The sequence below is a fragment of the Mus pahari genome, chromosome 16, assembly GCF_900095145.1.
Source record: "Mus pahari chromosome 16, PAHARI_EIJ_v1.1, whole genome shotgun sequence".
NCBI classification, from domain to species: Eukaryota; Metazoa; Chordata; class Mammalia; order Rodentia; family Muridae; genus Mus; species Mus pahari.
The window spans coordinates 63,711,161-63,730,732 of record NC_034605.1 but is presented as its reverse complement, the minus strand read 5'-3'; the positions used below and the strand labels follow the sequence as shown (position 1 = coordinate 63,730,732).

At 38.2% G+C, this 19,572-nt stretch overlaps 1 pseudogene; it reads left to right on the top strand.

Moving 5' to 3' along the window:
- The first annotated feature begins 543 nt into the window (after positions 1-543).
- On the top strand, positions 544-4,203 carry LOC110334238 (annotated as a pseudogene).
- Positions 4,204-19,572: the final 15,369 nt, after the last annotated feature.

The following is a 19,572-nucleotide window of genomic DNA, read 5'->3' as shown; positions in this document are numbered from 1 at the left end:
AAAGAAGTCCAAAACATACAACAGAAAAAAGAAAGCATCTTCAATAAATGGTGTTAGTCCAACTTGCAGTCTGTATGTAGAAAAAATGAAAATAGAGCCATATTTATCACCTTGCACAAAGCGTAAGTTCAAGTGAACCAAAGACCTCAATGTAAAACCAGATACACTGAGTAGAATAGAAGAGAAAGTGGAAAAGAGCTTTGAACTCATTGGCACAGGGGGAAATTTCCTAAACAGAACTCCAATGGCTCAGGCTCTAAGATCAACAATTGATAAATGGGACTTCATAAAGCTGAAAAGGTTCTGTAAGACACTGTCAATAGGACAAACTGACAATCTACAGATTGGGAAACTATCTTTACCGACCCCATATCTGATAGAGTGCTAATATCCAAAATATATAAAGAACCCAAGTAGGGGCATCATGTTGCTGGTTCGATGCTGTAGCTGAGGAGACTTGAGTGGTTGGTGTGACATGCCCTGTGCTCTAATGCTGGGTGCTGTGAGGAGAGTTCAGGCAATTTCTGAACTCACAACATAGATACATTGACCTATGATAACATACATGTTTACTTCACTTGAGAAGATTGGTTCTTGATGGATCTATCTTAGAAGAGACTTTACAAAGATGTGATGCTGGAGAGCCACAGGAACTTCACCACTATAGGCTACTAAGGCTACTATTGGGAAGAGCATAATATTAAAGAACATTGGCAAAGTGATAGAAGACATGGAAGGCATGAAAGAAGTCATGCTGGAGAGAAACCATATGAATATACACAATGTAATAAAGCCTTTAACATATCACATTCATCTTCAAAATCATGAAAGAACTCAAACTCAAGAGAAACCCAATGAAGGCTCTTTTTAAAAAGAAAAGATATTTATTTTTTACACTCCAAATTTTGTTCCACCCCATCACCCTCCAACTGTTGAACATCTCATACCTCTTCCCCACCCCCTGTCTCTGTGTGAATGTCACCACCTCCCATCCCACCTGACCTCTAAACTCTCTGGGGCCTCCAGTCTCTTGAGGGTTAGGTGTATCATCTCTGAATGAACACAAACGCCACAGTCCTCTAATGTGTGTGTGCTGGAGAGCTCATATCAAATGATGTATGCTGCCAGTTCAGTGGTCCACTGTTTGAGAGATCTTGGGGGTCCAGATTAATTGAGACTGCTCATCTTCCTATAGGGTCACCCTCCTCCTCAACTTCTATCAACATTCCCTAATTCAACAACAGTGGTCAGCTGATTCTGTTCGTTGGTCGGGTACAAATACATGCATCTGACTCTTTCAGCTGCTTTTTGGGTCTTCTGGAGTGCAGTCATGCTAGGTCCCTTTTGTGAGCACTCCATAGCCTCAGTAATAGTGTCCAGCCTTGGGATCTCCCCTTAAGCTAGATCCCACTTTGGGCCTGTCACTGGACCTTCTTTTCCTCAGGCTCTTCTCCACTTCTGTCACTGCAATTCTTTAGACAGGAACAATTATGGGTCAGAGTTTGTGACTGTGGGATGGCCCCACTCTCCTTCATTTGATGCCCTATCTTCCTACTGGAGATGGGCTCTAGAAGTTCCCTCTCCCTATTGTTGGGCATTTCATCTAAGGTCTCTCCCTTTGATCCTGGGAATCTCTCCCCTCCCAGGTCTCTGGTACATTCTAGGGGTTCCCCCAACCTCCTATCTCCCAAAATTGCCTGTTTTCATTCTTTCTGCAGGCCCTCAGGGCTTCAGTCCTTTTCCCTCACCTAATACCAGATCAGGTTCCCCATTCCATCCCACACTCCCTCACTGCATCCACTTTCCCTCTAAGGTCCAACGTGCCTCCCTACTTGTGATTGCTTTCTTCTTGTTCTCATATGGGACAGAGGTGTCCTTACTTGGGCACTTCAGCTTGCTGACTTTTTTGAGATCTGTTGACTGCATCTTGGGTATTCTGTACTTTTTTGGTTAATATCTACTTATTTGTTAGTATATACCATGCATGTCCTTTTGGGTCTGAGTCACCTCACTCAGGATGATATTTTCTAGCTCCATCCATTTGCCTGCAAAACTCAGCATGTCCTCACTGTTAATAGCTGAATAGTATTCCATTGTGTAAATGAACCACATTTTATGTATCCATTTTTCTGATGTGGGACATCTACATTGTTTCCAGCTTCTGACTATCACAAATAAGGCTGCTATGAACATAACGGAACATGTGCCCCTGAAGCATGATGGGGCATCTTTTAGGTATATTCCAAAGGTCTAATTTTGTATGTTATTTGGCCTTTTTCCCTTGCTGCTTTTAATATTTTTTCTTTGCTCTGTGAATTTAGTGTTGTGATAATTATGTGACAAGAAGATTTGCTTTTCTGGTCCCATTTATTTGGTGTCCTATAGGATTCTTGTGTCTTTATGTCCATCTCTTCCTTTAGGTTGGGAAAGTTTTCTTCTATGATTTTGTTGAAGACATTTTCAGATCCTTTGAGCTGAGAATCTTTGTTCTCCTCTATTGTGATTATTCTTTGATTTGGTCTTTAAATTGTGTCCTGAATTTCCATGATTTTTTATATTTTGAATTTTCTTTGACAATTGTGTCAATCTCTTCTACTGTGTCTTCTACATCTGAGGTTCTCTCTTCTATTTCTTGTATTCTGTTGGCGATACTTGCATCCATAATTCCTGGCCTCTTTCCTAGGTTTTCCATTTCCAGGTTTGCCTCCATTTATGTTTTCTTTATTGTTTCTACTGCCACTTTTAGGTCTTGGATTGCTTTATTCAATTCCTTCACCTGTTTACCTGTGTTTTCCTGTATTTCTTTCAGTGAGTTTTTTATAGCTCCCTCAAAGGACTCTATTATCTTCATGAGATAGAATTTTAGGACAGATTCCTAATTTTCAGGCTTGCTATGGTAGGAGAACTGGTTTCTGATGATGCCCATGTATATTGGCTTCTATTACTTATGGTTCTCGTGCTTGCTTTTTGCCATCTTGATATCCCTGGTGTTTGTTGGTCTGGGTGACTGTCTGGAGTCTGCCTCTTTTGTCCCTGGGTTGCTGAGGTCTCCTGGTATGTCTGCAGCTTTGGCTGTAGCAGACCACCTATGGCGCTTCCAACTGGGGAAGCTTCACAGGGGCAGAGAAGCTGCTGATCTGTCGTCCTGGCTGCAGTAGATATCCTTGGATGCCCTCAGACTGTTTGATCTTCAGTGGAGCAGTCAAGCTGTTGTCCAACTGCTCAGAATGCAGTGGATCCTCAACTGCTTTGAGTGTAGTAGATTCTCACTGCTCTGAGTGCAGTGGATCCTCACTGCTCTGAGTGCAGTGGATCCTCACTTCTCTGAGTGCAGTGGATCCTCACTGCTGTAAGTGAAGTGGATACTCACTGCTCTGAGTACAGCAGGTCTTCTAGGATGAGTCAGGATATGCTGTCTTCATGGGAACAGAACAACCAGGAGTCTGCCCCAGCAGAAAGGACCAGGAGGAAGTGGCAGAAGGGACAGAAGAGGAGTGGTATTTGGGAAAGTGGGGGTTTTGGTGTGAGGTGGGTCCCAAGTCCTCCTGCCTTCCAGTGGCAGCTCTGGGACTCTGGGTATAGGAGTGTTTCTTACCAACTCTTCTGAGTGCAGTGGGTCCTCTAGGATGGGTCACGATATGGTGTCTTCATGGAAGCAGACCAGCCAAGATTCTGCCCCAGTAGAAAGGACTGGGCTGAAGGTGTCTATGAAGGCTTTCAACAAAGTGAAGCCCTTGCATGTCATAGTAGTCTCCAAATACATAAAAGAACAGATATTAGAAAGGAACCTTACATATGTAATAAATGTGATAGAGCATATTCACAATAACAGTATCTTCAAATACATGAAAGAACACATACTGGAAAGAAACCCTATGAATGTTCTCAATGTGACAAAACCTTTGCACATCACTCTACTTTGCATTTGCATAAAATAACATATACTGGAGAGAAACCTTATGAATGTAATCAATGTAGTAAAGCATTTGCACAACACAGATATCTTCAAATACATAAAGTAATAGATACTGGATAGAAACCTTACAAATATAACCAATGTGATAAAGCCTATTCCCAAACGAGTGATTACCAAATACATAAAGAACACATACTGGAGAGAAACCTTATGAATGTAATCAATGTAGTAAAGCATTTGCACAACACAGATATCTTCAAATACATAAAGTAATAGATACTGGATAGAAACCTTACAAATATAACCAATGTGATAAAGCCTATTCCCAAACGAGTGATTACCAAATACATAAAGAACACATACTGGAGAGAAACCTTATAAATCTAATCAGTGTAGTAAATCATTTGTATCTCTAAGACATCTTCAAGCTCATGAAAGTGTTCATACTGGAGAGAAATGCTTCAAATATAATCAATGTGATAAAGCCTCACTTTATCTTCACTGCTTTTATCTTCAAATACACAAAGGAAAACAAACTGGAGAGAACCCCTATGAATGTTATCAATGTGGTAAAACCTTTGCACATCACACTTCTTTGAGTTTGCATAAAATCACACATACTAGAGGGAAACCTCGTGAATGCAATCAATGTGGTAAAGCCTTTGCAAAAAGCAGTCATCTTCAAATACATAAAGTAATACATACTCAAGAGAAACTCTACAAATGTAATCAACGTGATAAAGCCTTCCCATGATAGAGTCATCTCCAAATACATAAAAGAACACATACTCAAGAAAAACCTTACAAATATAATCAATGTGATAAAGCCTATTCACAACCCAATAGCCTCATAATACATAATAGGACACATAATGAAGAGAAACTCTTTGAATGTAATCAAATTGGTAAAGCCTTTGCACATTACAGTACTCTCCAATACCATAAAAGGAATCATGCTGAAGAAACTCTATGGATGTAATCATTGTAGTGAAGCCTTTGAAAATCACAATAGTCTCCAGAAACATAAAAGGAATCATCGGGGAGAGGAACCCTATGAAGGTATTTTAAATGGTAAGGTCTTCACACATTTCTGTAGTGTTCATCATCATGGAAGTAATTATACTGTAGAGAAACCATATGAACAGAAGAAATGTGGTAAAGCTTTTGCACATCAAGTTATCTCTTAATGTAGAAAAGAACAGATATTAGAGAGAAATCCTACAAGTATGATAGAAGTGAGAAAGCCTTTTCACAAAACAGTTATCTCTGAATACTTTAAAGAAAAATACTGGTGAGAAACACTATGGATACAATCAGCATGGCAAAGACATGAAACCTTAATACTGCAGGCAAACACTAGGATGGTATTCAGTATGGGCAAGTCTTTGAATGTCACAGTAGTTTCCAGATACATACACACACACATACACACACACATGTAATGCTGAAAAGAAACCTGACAAATATAATTGATGTAATAATCCAGTTGTTACAACACAGTTATCATTGAATACATCAAAGAACACATACTGAAGAGAAACCCTGTGAATGTAAGCAATGTGATAAAACTTTTTTATATTAAGATCAACTTCAACTATGTAAAACCCTCCAAATACAATCAGTGTGATAAAGCCTTTTTATGTCACAGTCATCTTCAAAGGCAAGTGAAGAATCATCCTGGAGAGAACCCTTATAAATGAATTTAATATTGTAAAGCCTTTGGACATTTCTGTAGCCTTCATGGTCATGAAATTATTCATACTAGAGTGAAACCCTGTGAATGAAAGCAAGGGGGTAAACCTTTTGCACATCACAGTTAGCACCAAATGCAGACAACATATATTGGAGAGAATGGTCTCACTGTGGTAAAGCCTTTGCATATTGGAGTCATCTTCAAATGTATAAAAATGGAACAGAGACTGAAGGAAAGGCCATCCACCTTGGGGTCCATTCCATTTGCCGACATCAAATCCTGACACTATTTCTGATGCTAAGAAGTTCTTGCCTACAGGAGCCTAGTTTGGTTGTCCTCTGAAAGGTTTTGCCAGTCCCTGACTAAGACAGATGCAGAAACTCACCCAACCCTTTGATTGAGCCTGGGGACCCCAATGGAAGAGTTAGGGTAGGACTGAATGAGCTGAAGGGAAATGCAACCCCATATGATGAACAGTAATATCAACTAACCAGACCCCTCAGAGCTCCCAGAGATTAAACCACCAACCAAGGAGCATACATGGATGGGCCCATGTCTCCTGCTACATGTGTACCAGAGGATTGCCTTATCTAGCTTCTGTAGGAGGGAAGGCTGTTGGTTCTGTGGAGGCTTATTGCCCCAGTGAAGGGGATGCTAGAAACATGAAGCAGAAGTGGGTTGGTGGAGAAAAACCCTACTTGAGGCAAAAGGGAAGGGGAATGTGATGGGGGCTTTCAGAGGAGAGACTGGGAAGGAGGCCACAATTTGTCATGTAAATAAATAGAATAATCAATAAATAATAAAAAATAAAAAATAAAAGTAAAAATAAAAGAAATTAAAGACTGTCTAGAAATGAATGAAAATGAATATAGTACATACCTAAACTTATGGAACACACTTATTTGGCAGAAACCATGCAGGAAATACTATGGAAAGCAAGTGAGTTTTCTGTAGATGGCCCACTGTTTTGCATGGTTGGGATGGGTATGCTTTGAGAGGTATGAACCCCAGAGACTTCATTCCATAATGGCTTCTCAGTGCTGATGTGCCTTTCCTAATGCTATTACATAGCCTAATGACATGGGTATCTCCCCACTCTTTTGGAAAAATTTACTCAAAGACCTGTCGCTACTGTCTCCAACCAGCAGAAAAGAAGTGATGAAACCGATGTCCTTCTCAAAGCAGTTTATTCAGGAACTTAACAATGTGCAGGAAAAAGAATGCCCCGACCTCTCTCAGCCATCCCCTTTTATACCCTCTAGTCCACTCCCCATCACCCCAGTCCACGTATGTCCAGTTCATTGGCTCAGGACTACATTCATCACATCATCCGATCTTATGTCGTGGTGCATCTGCGCAATGCAGCTCAACATATGTGGCTATCTTGAGGGATATGAGGAAGTCAGGTGTCAGTTTTAAGACTTGGTGGCAGTCCCGGGCGCCATCTTGGGGCTGTGGCTACACCCGCTCCTCAGAAAGACCAATATGAAGATGTACTTTCATGTAATAACTGTGTTTAGACAAACTGATGATTTCATAATCCCTGATAATGATTTTTTTAGAACTCCTCAATTGATTCAATTATCTTAGAGACCTTGTAGAATAAAAACCTGCAAATAGAGTTCTATGTCACAAGCATGTAAATTGTACCAAGAATTTAATAGGAAGAAAAATAGGGTTGGAACAAGTTAATGATCAAAGAAAAAAATTCCTCCTGGGATAGATCCAAGTATGAGGCCACAGGTGTGCACCAGGATAATGCAAGGCAATGTGAAACTGTTGCTCTGAACTTATATTGAGCTTAGAGAATGAAACATTTTATCTCTGAGGTAATTTTATGGAAAATTTTTATCTAAGAAGCTATAAAAATGATGAAAGAAAAAAATTAATGTGTGACTGTTGGGGCTCTGGTCCATCTTCCAAATGTATATATGTATACATGTCTGCCTGTCTGTCTGTGTATATATATATATATATATATATATATATATATATATATATATATATATATATATATATATATATATATATATATAATGCATATGTGTATGAATATAAGTATGCATGTGCACTTGTGAAATTGAGGAGACTGAAAGATAGAACTAACCTTGTGTGTGTGTGTGTGTGTGTGTGTGTGTGTGTGTAATAGGTTCTCTATACTTTTTCTTTCTCTCTGTCTCATGAATAGCTAACGAACTCTGAGCCTCTCACTCGCCAGTGAGAAGCCTCTGAGTTAAAGAATAAAGAGCTCAATAATTGAGTTTCAATTCCTAATCTCCTATAGGAGGAGTCAATTGCCAGAAGCAATCAGTTCTGGCATTCAAAACATTAAGAGAGAGCTGATGGCTAGAGGTCTACAGATTCTGGTCTGCCAAATCTGCACACCACCACAGTACCTGCAAGTCAGGGTGGTTTTAAGCAGCAGAACTAAGTAAGTGCTTGCATTTTTAGAGAGGCCCCTTGGTCTTGCAAACTTTATATCCCCCAGTACAGGGGAAACACCAGGGCCAAGAAGTGGGAGTGAGTGGGTAGGGGAGTAAGGGTGGGAGGGTAAAGGGGACTTTTAGGATAGCATTTTAAATGTAAATGAAGTAAATACCTAATAAAAATTGGAAAAAAGGTATATCTCTCATGTAATCAACTTAACAGCACACCTAAAAGCTTTAGAACAACAATACCAAGAAGATATCAAACCCAAAAGTAGATGGAAAGAAATATTCAAAGTCATCACTAAAATCCATAAATTATAAAATCAACAGTAAAATAATACCTCCAAATTAATGAGGCAATGCTTTTACTTTGAGAAAATTAATTAGATTAACAAACCATTAGCCAAAATATCTAAAAGGCAGAAAAATTATCCAAATTAATAAAATTAAAGAAGAATATGGGTACATAATAACAGACATCAAGGAAATAGAGAAAACCATAAGAATTTTAAGACTGTATATTCCCACAAATTGAAAATCTAAAATGAATGAATAATTTTCTTGATATATATCATTATCAAGTTATATCAAAGTTAGGTGAGCAATTTAAACAGACCTATAACCTCTGATAAAGAAGCAGTAATTAACAGTCTACATCAATAGAAGTCTGGGGCCAGACGGTTATAGCACAGAATTATTTCAGACTTCCAAAGTGAAGTTGATGTTAATACTCCTCATAGTATTCTACAAAATAAAAGGAACCTTGTTCAATTTGTTTTACAAGGTCACAATTGCCCTGACATGTAAATGATTTACACACCCAAAAAAAGAGAGAATTACAAAGATAAGAATAAAAATTTATAATAATAATAATAATTTCATGTATGATCAAAAATAGAATTGTTATCAATAAAATACTTACAAACTGAATACAAGAACACATCAAAATTACCATGCACAATATTCAAGTAGGCTTTATCCCATAGATGTAGGGATAGTTCAAGATATATAATAAATGTGATTCACCATATAAAAAAACAGAAAGAAAAAAACCTTCTTGTTAGATAGAGAAAAGGTCTTTGACCAAATCCAACATCCCTTGATGGTAGAAATCCTTGGAGAGATTAGGGATACAAAGGACATGCTACAACTTAATAAATTCTGTTTTCAGAAAGTCCATAGTCAATATCAACTTAAATAGAGACAAACAAAACAAATCCATTAAAATCAGGAAAAATAGACAGCATTTTGCACTTTCTCCATAATTTTTCAATGTAGTATTTGAAGCCTTAGTTAGAAAATGTGACAAATAAAAATGAGTTGAGAAATTAATCAGGAATATAATGCTCTTCAAAATAGTTTTAAAAAATACAAAAGAACATGAAGGTAAATGGGTCAGTAGCATAGAAAAAAAAGGTCTCAAAGACAAATTAGAGAATATAGTCTTTCAATAAAATTTATAATAACAAGACCGACAACACAAAAAAGCAATATATAGGACTTTGGGAGAATGTGAAAAGACACCATCTGTGAGTCAAAAACAGAGAAAGAGAAGATGAATTACAGGCATAGACCAGATCTTCACTATGATCATAGAGGAAAATATCCCCACACTTCACAAGTTCAGGATACACCCATATAGATTCAGGAAGTACATGGAACACAAAATAGCACAAAAAGGAAACTCCACACACCATATCATAGAGAAAATAGTAAAAATACAAAATAAAAAAAGGAAATATAAAAAACAACATTAATGACAGCAAAAGAACATTGAAACCTATCAGAGAAAAACCACAAATCACAAATACTAACATATCTATGAGCACTTGAAATTTGACAAAGAAGGCAAAACCACATCGATGGAAAAAAGAGAACATCTTCAAACATTCTTGGCTAACCATATGTCTGCATGTAGAACAAGAAGGCAAATCAATCCATATTGATCACCCTACACAAAACTCAAGTCCAAGTGGATAAAATACCTCAACATAAAACTAGATACTCTGAGTCTAATATAAGAGAAGTAGGAAATATCCTTGAACGAATCAGTACAGGAAACAACTTCCTGAACAGAACAGTTATGGCTCAGGCACCAAGACCAACAATTAGTAAATGGGACCTCATGAAACTGAAAAGCTTCTGTAAGGCAAAGGACACTGTCAGTAGAACAAAACAATAGCCTATAGACTGGGAAAAGATCACTAATCCCATGTCTAGCAGAGGGCTAATATTCAAAACAGCTAAACTCAAGAACTTATATATAAACAAATCAAATAACCCAATTAATACTAAAGTACAGAGTTAACCAGAAAAATACTCAACAAGAGGAACACACCTTCATTACTGGTTAGAATGCAAATGTGTACAATTATGGAAATCAAGGTGACAGTTTTTCAGAAAATTGGGAATACTTCCACCTGAAGGAACAGCTATACTACTCCTGAGTGTATACCTATAAGATGCTCCACCATATCACAAGGGCATGTGTTGCACTGTGTTAATAGCAGCTTCACTCATAATAGCCAGAAACACTTCAGTGTATTGTATAGATTATGGGGCAAAATCTAGAGATAAGAGGAGATCTTGTCCACTATCATTAGTCTCCTGGCTTTTGTCTGTGTGTGAAGCAATGAGTGAATAAATAATGGAACAGTGTGAATATTGTGTCAAGGAAGAAATAAAAGTTTCCCTGGGAATTTTGATTCCATAATGGTAAGGAACATAACTTAAAAACCAGTTTGGTCAATTTAGAAACTATTTTGTGTGAGTAAAAATAATGTAGTGCATATGAGATAGAAATATGCCACCAGGAAGACATGGTAAGAACTGGGAAATCAGAAAACAGCCCCAGGCAGGCAGGCCATCAAGCAGATCAGATATGAACCTAGCCAAGAATGTATGCATGAAATTCTAATGAGTTAAACCCAAGGTTGTGTTGATATGCTAGTGAACCTGTCCCTAGATGCAAGTTATGATGGTGTGATGTTCATGCCTAATTAAATGGTAAGAAATATTGGATCTATAAGATGGGTACAGATGACCCCACTGCCATGTTTCCAAGATATGAATTCCTTACCTTCTGTGTTGATACCCATCACAAGAGGACTTAATACTGTTCATGGTTCCAATCTGAATGACAATTAAACTTTTAGCACTTTTAGTGAGCCAAGATAGGGTAACTTCTGGGACTTATTTGTAGGCTTAATGTTACAAGGACCATCTGCACCTCCAATAGTGCCATCATCAAAATTTGTCACAAAGGAATTACTTGATACCAGACATGGGTCAAGCTTGCAAACTTCCAAAGCACCGTCAAAGGAGAAAAGAGCCTGTGCAACCCTAGAGTATCTCTGCAAAACAGATCTTCACCAGTAGGTGCCATGTATGTTTAACATTTATATTAGCATAAAACAATAAAGAATGAATAGATGAATGGGGCTGGAGAGATGGCTTAGTGGTTAAGAGCACCGATTGCTCTTCCAAAGTTCCTGAGTTCAAATCCCAGCAACTACATGGTGGCTCACAACCATCCATAACAAGATCTGACACCCTGTTCTGGAGTGTCTGAAGATAGCTACAGTGTACTTACATAAAATAAATAAATAAATATTTTTTTTAAAAAAAAGAATGAACAGATGATATTTGAAAGACAAATCTGTGTGGATATCCAAATTGCCTAGCTCCCTATAAATTAGCAATATGCACTCCACAATATGGGTGGGATCAGTTTGGTTCTTGAGTCTTGGTTCCAATGTACAGCCTGTTTGCCCTTACAGGAAAATGTCTACGTGTGGCCAGGGATTCAAAGTAGCAGTGCCGAGGCTATCAGGTTCCCATAAAGACAAGTTATGGTTTCAGAATATGCAGGATGTTCCTTTTGTCTTAAAAATGAACAAATATATTGAGTTTATACTTCTGTTTTTGTAATATTTTCACCTTGCTTTTTAAACCAGCCAAATGTTATTTAAACAAGGAAGCTATAGAAGTAAAAGAGTTTAATGAAGGTAGAGACAGGACAGAGAAAGATGACATAGGTCTTCATGTATTTCAGAGTGCAGATAGGTAGAAGTGACGCAAGAAAGGTGGACTGTTTTGGCCCAAGGCTTCTATTCCCATTGACTAGCCCTTTCCTGCTGATTGTATCTATCTTTTAGTGCTCAAAGAGTACCTGACTCAAGGTCCAGAATCACTTGTCACTGGGACACAGAATGGTGGAAATTCATCAGTAGATTTTTTACCAACTAGAGTTCATTATAAATGCCTGATGCAAAAAAACTCTCAAGGTGGTACATGTATTCTGAATATTTTCCCCAAAACTCACATATTCTGCTAAAGGAAGTTATTAGTGATTATATGGTAAATATATATATATATATATATATATATATATATATATATATATATATTACACATATATTTTCTATTTTCAGACATAGATTGATTTTCTATGTTTGAACACATTGACAGTGTATGAACTATTAGGAACTTCTAGTGGTGAAGAAGATGAAGGGGTTGCTGTCATTATTTCATACTTGGGCACTTCAGTTCTATTCCTGAGTGTCTTTAAATAGTAAGGATGGTCAGAAGAAGATGTGTGTTTGATGCAAGGGAGAGTGGAGGGAGGAAAATAGGTTGAAATGTATTATATGAGAGAGGAACCTATTTTTCAAATAAAAATATGACAAGAATGGCAAGATGTTTCTTTTGAAAGTCCAATAATGATATGGAAAGTCTTTTTTGCAAAGTACCAAAATTGGCATAATAATTTGACATGGTTCTCATCACGTGTGTCAATACCAGGATTCTAAACTTGGGAAAACTGGCTAATTCCAGACACTATTTCACCCAGGTCTTCTTATAAATGTAGAGTTCCACAAATAAATAACACATTTAAAATGATCTTAGTATGACTTATATGTTACATGCAATGCAGACTGATGGATGTCATCAGAGAATATTCAAACCATTCTCCTCCATTGTTACTATTCTGATATCAAATTTCTTCTTTCTGCCTTATATACATTGTACTTAATTCCTGTGTCAGAGGCAGAGGCAAAGGAAACAATGTATGATAATCACGATTTCTGTTGAAAACTTGACTCAATTATTAACCAGGTGGTTTGGTAAATATTGAAGGGTAATCTGTGGCGTTTCCAGTTATACAATGGAGCTGTATGTCTTATCAGTTACTATCAATTCTGATATAAATTGTATCTAGGATACTTGGAAAGGTTTGGACTATGGATTCCCAGTTTTGTTTGAATACTTTCATCATAAGAATAAAGATGTTAAATACCTTGAGATTTGCCTAATATTGGAAAGATGTTTATGCATCAAAAATAAGGCTTTGACAGAGCCAAACTGAAGTTGATGTAGGAGCAACTTCATAATTTGTTGCCTCTAAATATCTTAGATACTATGAGTAGACTTTCAGGGATCAATTCTGTTGGTTGAAATAATTGCACCTCAGGCATCCTCTCCATTTTTATACTAGGATGGTCCTGGTCTTCTAACCATTGTGATAATGCAAAAGTCCTACTTTATAAGAAACCTCTGTAAAGTCTGATGGTAGATAGGTTGGTTTCAGAAATTGGTGCATGCCCATGGGATTGGTTTCAAGTTGGGCTCATTATTGGTTTACCATCCCTTTAGTCAATGCTCCAACTTTGTCGCTGCATTCCTTTTCATCTGGACAAATTTTGGGTTAAAAGTTTTGTGGGTGACTTGGTGTCCTTATGCGCCGATAGCTGTCCTATCTGGCTACAGGAGGTGGCCTCTTCTGGTTCTGTGGGCACTCTGTTAGGCAACTCAGCTTTTTTCACCCACATTGAATCTTGAGAGCCTCCATATCTTAGGTCTCTGAACTTAGAAAAGATTCTCCCCACCATACTCTGTTCTTATTGTATATATTTTTATGTCCTAAAACCCATGATTACTAAAAAAAAATCAATCTTGGAGTTCTATTATGATCTATGAAAAATAGAATGAGCATATTTGTAATGAAATATGCAGGTGTATTACTCACTATCATTGGACTGCTACTAATAGAGGTCAGTGTGTTTCTGAGGACTGGCAGTCACTGAAATCAACCCATTAATGGTAATTAAGCCTACTGACTTGTTTTCCCCAAGAGGTGAATTATAGATGAATAGCAGTAAGTTGTTAAGTCCTGTTCTGAGAAGTTTACAAATGAATCTTCTGTCATTTTACAGTCCATAACATTGGTTCTAGAACTGCAGTGCATATCAGAACCATCCTAGAGAAGGCAGCATAAACTCCAGTGTCTGGATACAATTGACTCAGGGAATCACTGGTTATGGAATCCGTTTCAGAAATGTGGTTTTTTTCATTCATTCTCAAATATGATTTTACTTAAAGGAAAAAAAATCATTTGGTAGTTGATAAACTGCCTTACCATATCAAAACATCTGGACTTGCCCTTCATTCTTCTCCTTTTCATTGGCTGTTTTGGTGATTGTATTGGGCCTCCAGGCACTGAGACTTCATCCACTGTTTGCCTATAATATGTCCCTGTGAGATGTGTGGAGATGCCTTATGAAAACTGGACAGCTGTGCTGGCTGATACTTGGTATTTAAAGCTCAATGGAGGTATTGCTGGGCCACATCCAGGGACTTCAGGAAACTCCAAAAAGCTGTGGAGTCCACTGCGGCAGTATATATACCCACAGGTGAAGCCTTACATGTGCCAAAGCAGACAGAAAGTAAATATGGAGGGCAGACTCCATGGGGAATGAGGTAGATACCCAGAAGGAGAGTATATTCTAAGGATTAGTAGGTGTGTTATGTGTAGGTAGAACTGAGGAGTAGAGAAGGCAGAGAATAAAGCAGGCCCTGTGTGTCCAAGGCTGTATAATGTATCATTAAGTGCCAGTCTATTTCTGTTCGCAAAAATGTAGATCTGGTATATTACACATACCTAGTCATCATTGTCACATATTGGTCAAGTGTAGACCATAACAGCAGCATTCATAATAGCCAGATGCTGTTCAGAGTATTTTATAAGTTATGGGGAATCTATAGGTAAGAAAGTATCAGGTATATTGTTGTTACTCTCCTGGCTTTTGTCTGTGTTGAGAAGCAATGATAGAGGGATATGGGTATTGTGTCAAGGAAGAAATAAAAAATGTCCTTACATATATTAGGGCATTTTGACTCCATAATTGGAAAAAAAACCTTAAGTTAAAATAAATTTTGCTTAATTTAGAAACAGTTCTTTGTAACTAAAAATAGTGTAGTACATGTAGGATAGATCTTTGCCACAAGCAAGTCCTGGTAAGAACTGGGAATCAGAAAGGAGCCCCAGGCAGGCAGGCCATCAGGCACCTCAGATATGAACCTAGCCAAAAATGTATCTATAAACTTCTAATGAGCTAAATGCAAGGTTGTGTTATGCTAGTATGTGTATGTGTATATGCTAGTGAACGAGTACATAGCTGAAAGTTCTGATAGTGCAAAGTTAATGCCTAATTAAGAGGTAAGAATTATAGGAACTATAGGAAGGTTTTGGCAGATCACACTGCCATGTTCCAAAGACATAAACATCCTAGCTCCTGTGTTGATATCAATATGCAAAAGGACTAAAGATTATTTACATTACACCATCCCAAGTGACAATTAAACTTACAGCACTGTTAGTGGGCCAAGATTGGGCTACTTGTCAGGCAAAGCTATAGACCTAATGTAACATGGACCTCCTGGACTTCCACTACTGCCATCCTCATGAGCTTCTACAAATGGAGCACTTCAAAGAAAACATGGGTGGAGCCTGCAAGCTTCCAAAGTGCCATAGCTGGAGAATGTTTCCCAGTTGAACCCTACAGTAACATTTCTGCACAACAGATCTTCTGCACTAGTTTATATTTATGCACATCCTTTATATTAACATTGCACTGTAAGGAATGTTTCTGTGAATGAAATGGAATAAATTTGAAAGACAATTCTCGTGTTGATGTACAAATTGCCTAGCTCCTTACAACCTAGCAGTCTGCACTCAACAATAAGGGTGGGGTCTGTTTGTGTCCTCAGTCTTAATGCCAAAACCCAGTCTGTTTGCCCTTAAAACAGAAATGCCTAGGTGTGTGAGGGATTTAACAGCAGTGAAGCATCTAAGGCTTCAGGCGTCCCTGAAGGCAGCACATGGTTTTAGGGTATGGAGGATGTTTCTTGTGCCTTATTCATGGACAAATATTATATTGAGGGTATATTTTGGTTTTGTAATTTTTTTCTCACATCTTTTTAATCCAGTCAAATGCTATTTCAATAAGGAAGTTACAGAAGTAAAAGAGTTTAATGAGGGAAGAGACATGACAGAGAATGAGGATACAGATCTTCATGTATTTCAGAGTGCAGGTAGGTAGTAGTGACGCAGGAAAAGTGGACTGTTTTGGCCCAAGGCTTCTATTCCTGTTGACTAGCTCTTTCCTGCTGATTGTATCTCTTAGTGCTCAAAGAGTACCTGATCCAACCTCCAGAATCATTAGTCACTGGGACACAGAATGGTGGAATTTCTTCAGTAGAACTTCCAAGCTAAAGTTCAAGATAAATGCCTGATATAAAACCACTCAAGTGTTTAACTGTTTTTCAAATATTTGTTGCCCCCCAAACACACATATTCTGCCAAAGGAAGGTCTTCATGATATAAGACAGAGATTGAATAATGGGTCTGTACACTGGGTGGGAGCAATACAAGCCAGAGTTGAATCTAGTGGCCGGCAAATCCACTCAGACTAAAGCGTTAACTTGATTTTATGTTTGGCCACATTGATGGTGTATGAGCTTTATTATGAATAACATCGAGAGATGAAGGCAATGACATTCCTGTCATTCTTTCATAATCAGAGACCTTAGTTTTATTCACAAGTTTCTTTAAAAGTTAAGGGAGTTAAAGATTTCATTCTATATAAAAATATATATATACGGTCAACCTTACCCTCTTCTAGAAGTCATGCTAATGAATGATTAACCTCTATGTAAAAAGTGTGTAAATGCAAGAATTATCACAAACATCTCCATGCTCTGGTATTTAGAGCCTGAGAGTTCTCTACTACAGAAATCTCTTGTCCTGCATTTGTTTATAACAAGTTTACTGAATCTGGGTTGACGAGTAGGTAACTACCAGCACAGTGAATACAATCTAATGCATCACCAGTCACTTCTTTAATTTCTGTTATTTCCTCATTTCAAGTCAACAGAATCAACTTTCTAAGACTCACCATTGCTGGACAAGGGAATTGATATCATAAGATTTCAACCCACCTATCTCAAAAATATTAACACAGAATTGTTCTAGTCTAAAGGAAATGCAAGGTCAAAGAGTAGAGCAGAGACTAAAGAAAAGGCCATCCAGAGACTGTTCCACGTGGAGATCCATTCCATCTGCAGAAACCAAACCCATACACTATTGCTGATGCCAAAAATCACTTGCTGACAAGAGCCTGGTATAGCTCTGCAAGAGCCTGATCAATATAGGGTCGGATCCTCAGAGTCAACCAATGGACTGAGCATAGGGACCCCAATGGAGGAGTTAGAGTGAAGTTTGAAGGAGCTGAAGGGGTTTGCAGCACCAGAGGAGGATGAACAATATCAACCAACCAGAATGCCCAGAGTTACTAGGGAATAAAGCACCAACCAAAGAGTACACATGGCTCCAGCTGCATATGGAGCAAATGGTATCAATGTGAGGGCTGGCCCTTGGTCCTATGGAATCTTGCTGCCCCAGCATAGAGGAATAATAGGGCAGTGAGACAGACGTGGGTGGAAGAGCTCCCTCATAGGAGAAGGGCAGACAGGGTAGAATAGGCACTTTGTGGAGAGGAAACCAGAAAGAAAGATAATAGTTGAAATGTAAATAAAATAGCCAGAAAAAATGATAGTGTGTATAATGTTACTTTAAGTTTTAAAATCAGACATATATCATTAAAGCCAAGTAAATGGTCAAATATGTTGAGATTTGCTTAGTATTGAAAAGAGTTTTTTGGAGACAGGGTTTATCTGTGTAGCCCTGGCTTTGCTGGAACACACCCTGTAGACCAGACTGTCCTCTAACTCTGAAATCCACCTGTCTCTGCCTCTCAAGTGCTGGGATTAAAGGTGTGCACGCCACCCCCAACACACTTTGAAAGTTAGGCTTTTTCGACACTACCTTATTGAAATTGGTGTAGGAGCAACTGCATAATTTGTTGCTTCTGAGTACCTTAAACATTATGACTGGAATTTCAGGTATCAATTCTGCAGACTGACAAAATTGGTCATCTCCTCCAGTTTTAGACTAGTGTGTTCCTTCGCTTCAAACCAGTGTGCTAAGGCAAACCTCCAACTTAATGAGAAAATTTTGTCAAGTCTGATAGTAGATAGGTTGATTTAAGGGTTTGGTGCATGCCCATGGGATGGGTTTCAAGTTGGGCTCATTATTGGTTTACCTATCCTTCAGGCTCTGTTCCATCATTGTCATTGTATTCCTTTAAATCCAGACGAATTCAAGGTCAAAAGTTTTGAGGGTTTGTTTGTTTCCTTATCAACCCAACAGCCATATTGTCTGGATACAAAATGTGGCCTCATCCAGTCTCTGTGCCCACTGTTAGGCAAATCAGCTTACATCACCTACATTGATTCTTGGGAGCCTTCCCATATCAGGTCTCTGGAGTTTCTACTATGGTCTGTGGAATAGAATGAGCATACCTGTAATGAAATATGCAGGTGCATTATGCACTAAAATTGGACTTCTCCAAATGTTGCTCAATGTGTTTCTGAGGAACTAGCAGTCACTGAAATCAAATCATTAATGGAAATTATTCCTTCTGAGTTGATTTCCCTTAGAGGGAAAATGCAGAAGAATAGCTCTGAGTTGTTAAGCCTTGTTCTGAGAACTTTACCAATGCATCTTCTATCATTTTAAGGTTGATGACAGAGAGTCTAGAACTGCAGTGCATATAAGAATAACCCTACTATCTTGAGTACACTCCAACATATGGGGCAACTACCTCAGGAAATGATTCAGTAGTTGTGAGATACATTCCATAAATGTATTTCGAATGGTTCTCAAAGATGAAATTTCTGCTGACCTTGTCAGAAAGAATTATTCTGTAGGTGATGAAGTACTTTATATTTCAAAACACCTGTACCTGCCTTTTGATCTTCTCTTCATTGGCTGTTTTGGTGATTATATTAGGCCTCCAGACCCTGGGACTTGGTCCACCTTTTGCAAATACTCTGTCTGTCACTGTGGGATTTGTTGGGGATGCCTTGTGGTAAATGAGGAGCTCTTTTGACTGTTACTTGGGATTTAAAGTCTAGATGAGTTAGAGCTGGCCCAGATCTGTAACCTTAGAACCTATGAAATGCTGTGGATTCCAAAAAGACAGCATAAGTCATCACAGGTGAAACCTTGCATGGGCCAATGCAGATGGAAAGTGATCCTGGAGGGGAGATCTAGGAGTCTTGATGAATAATGAGATCAACAACCATTCTGTGTGACTAAAATAGTGTGGTGTGTGTAGGAGAGAAGTTTGCCA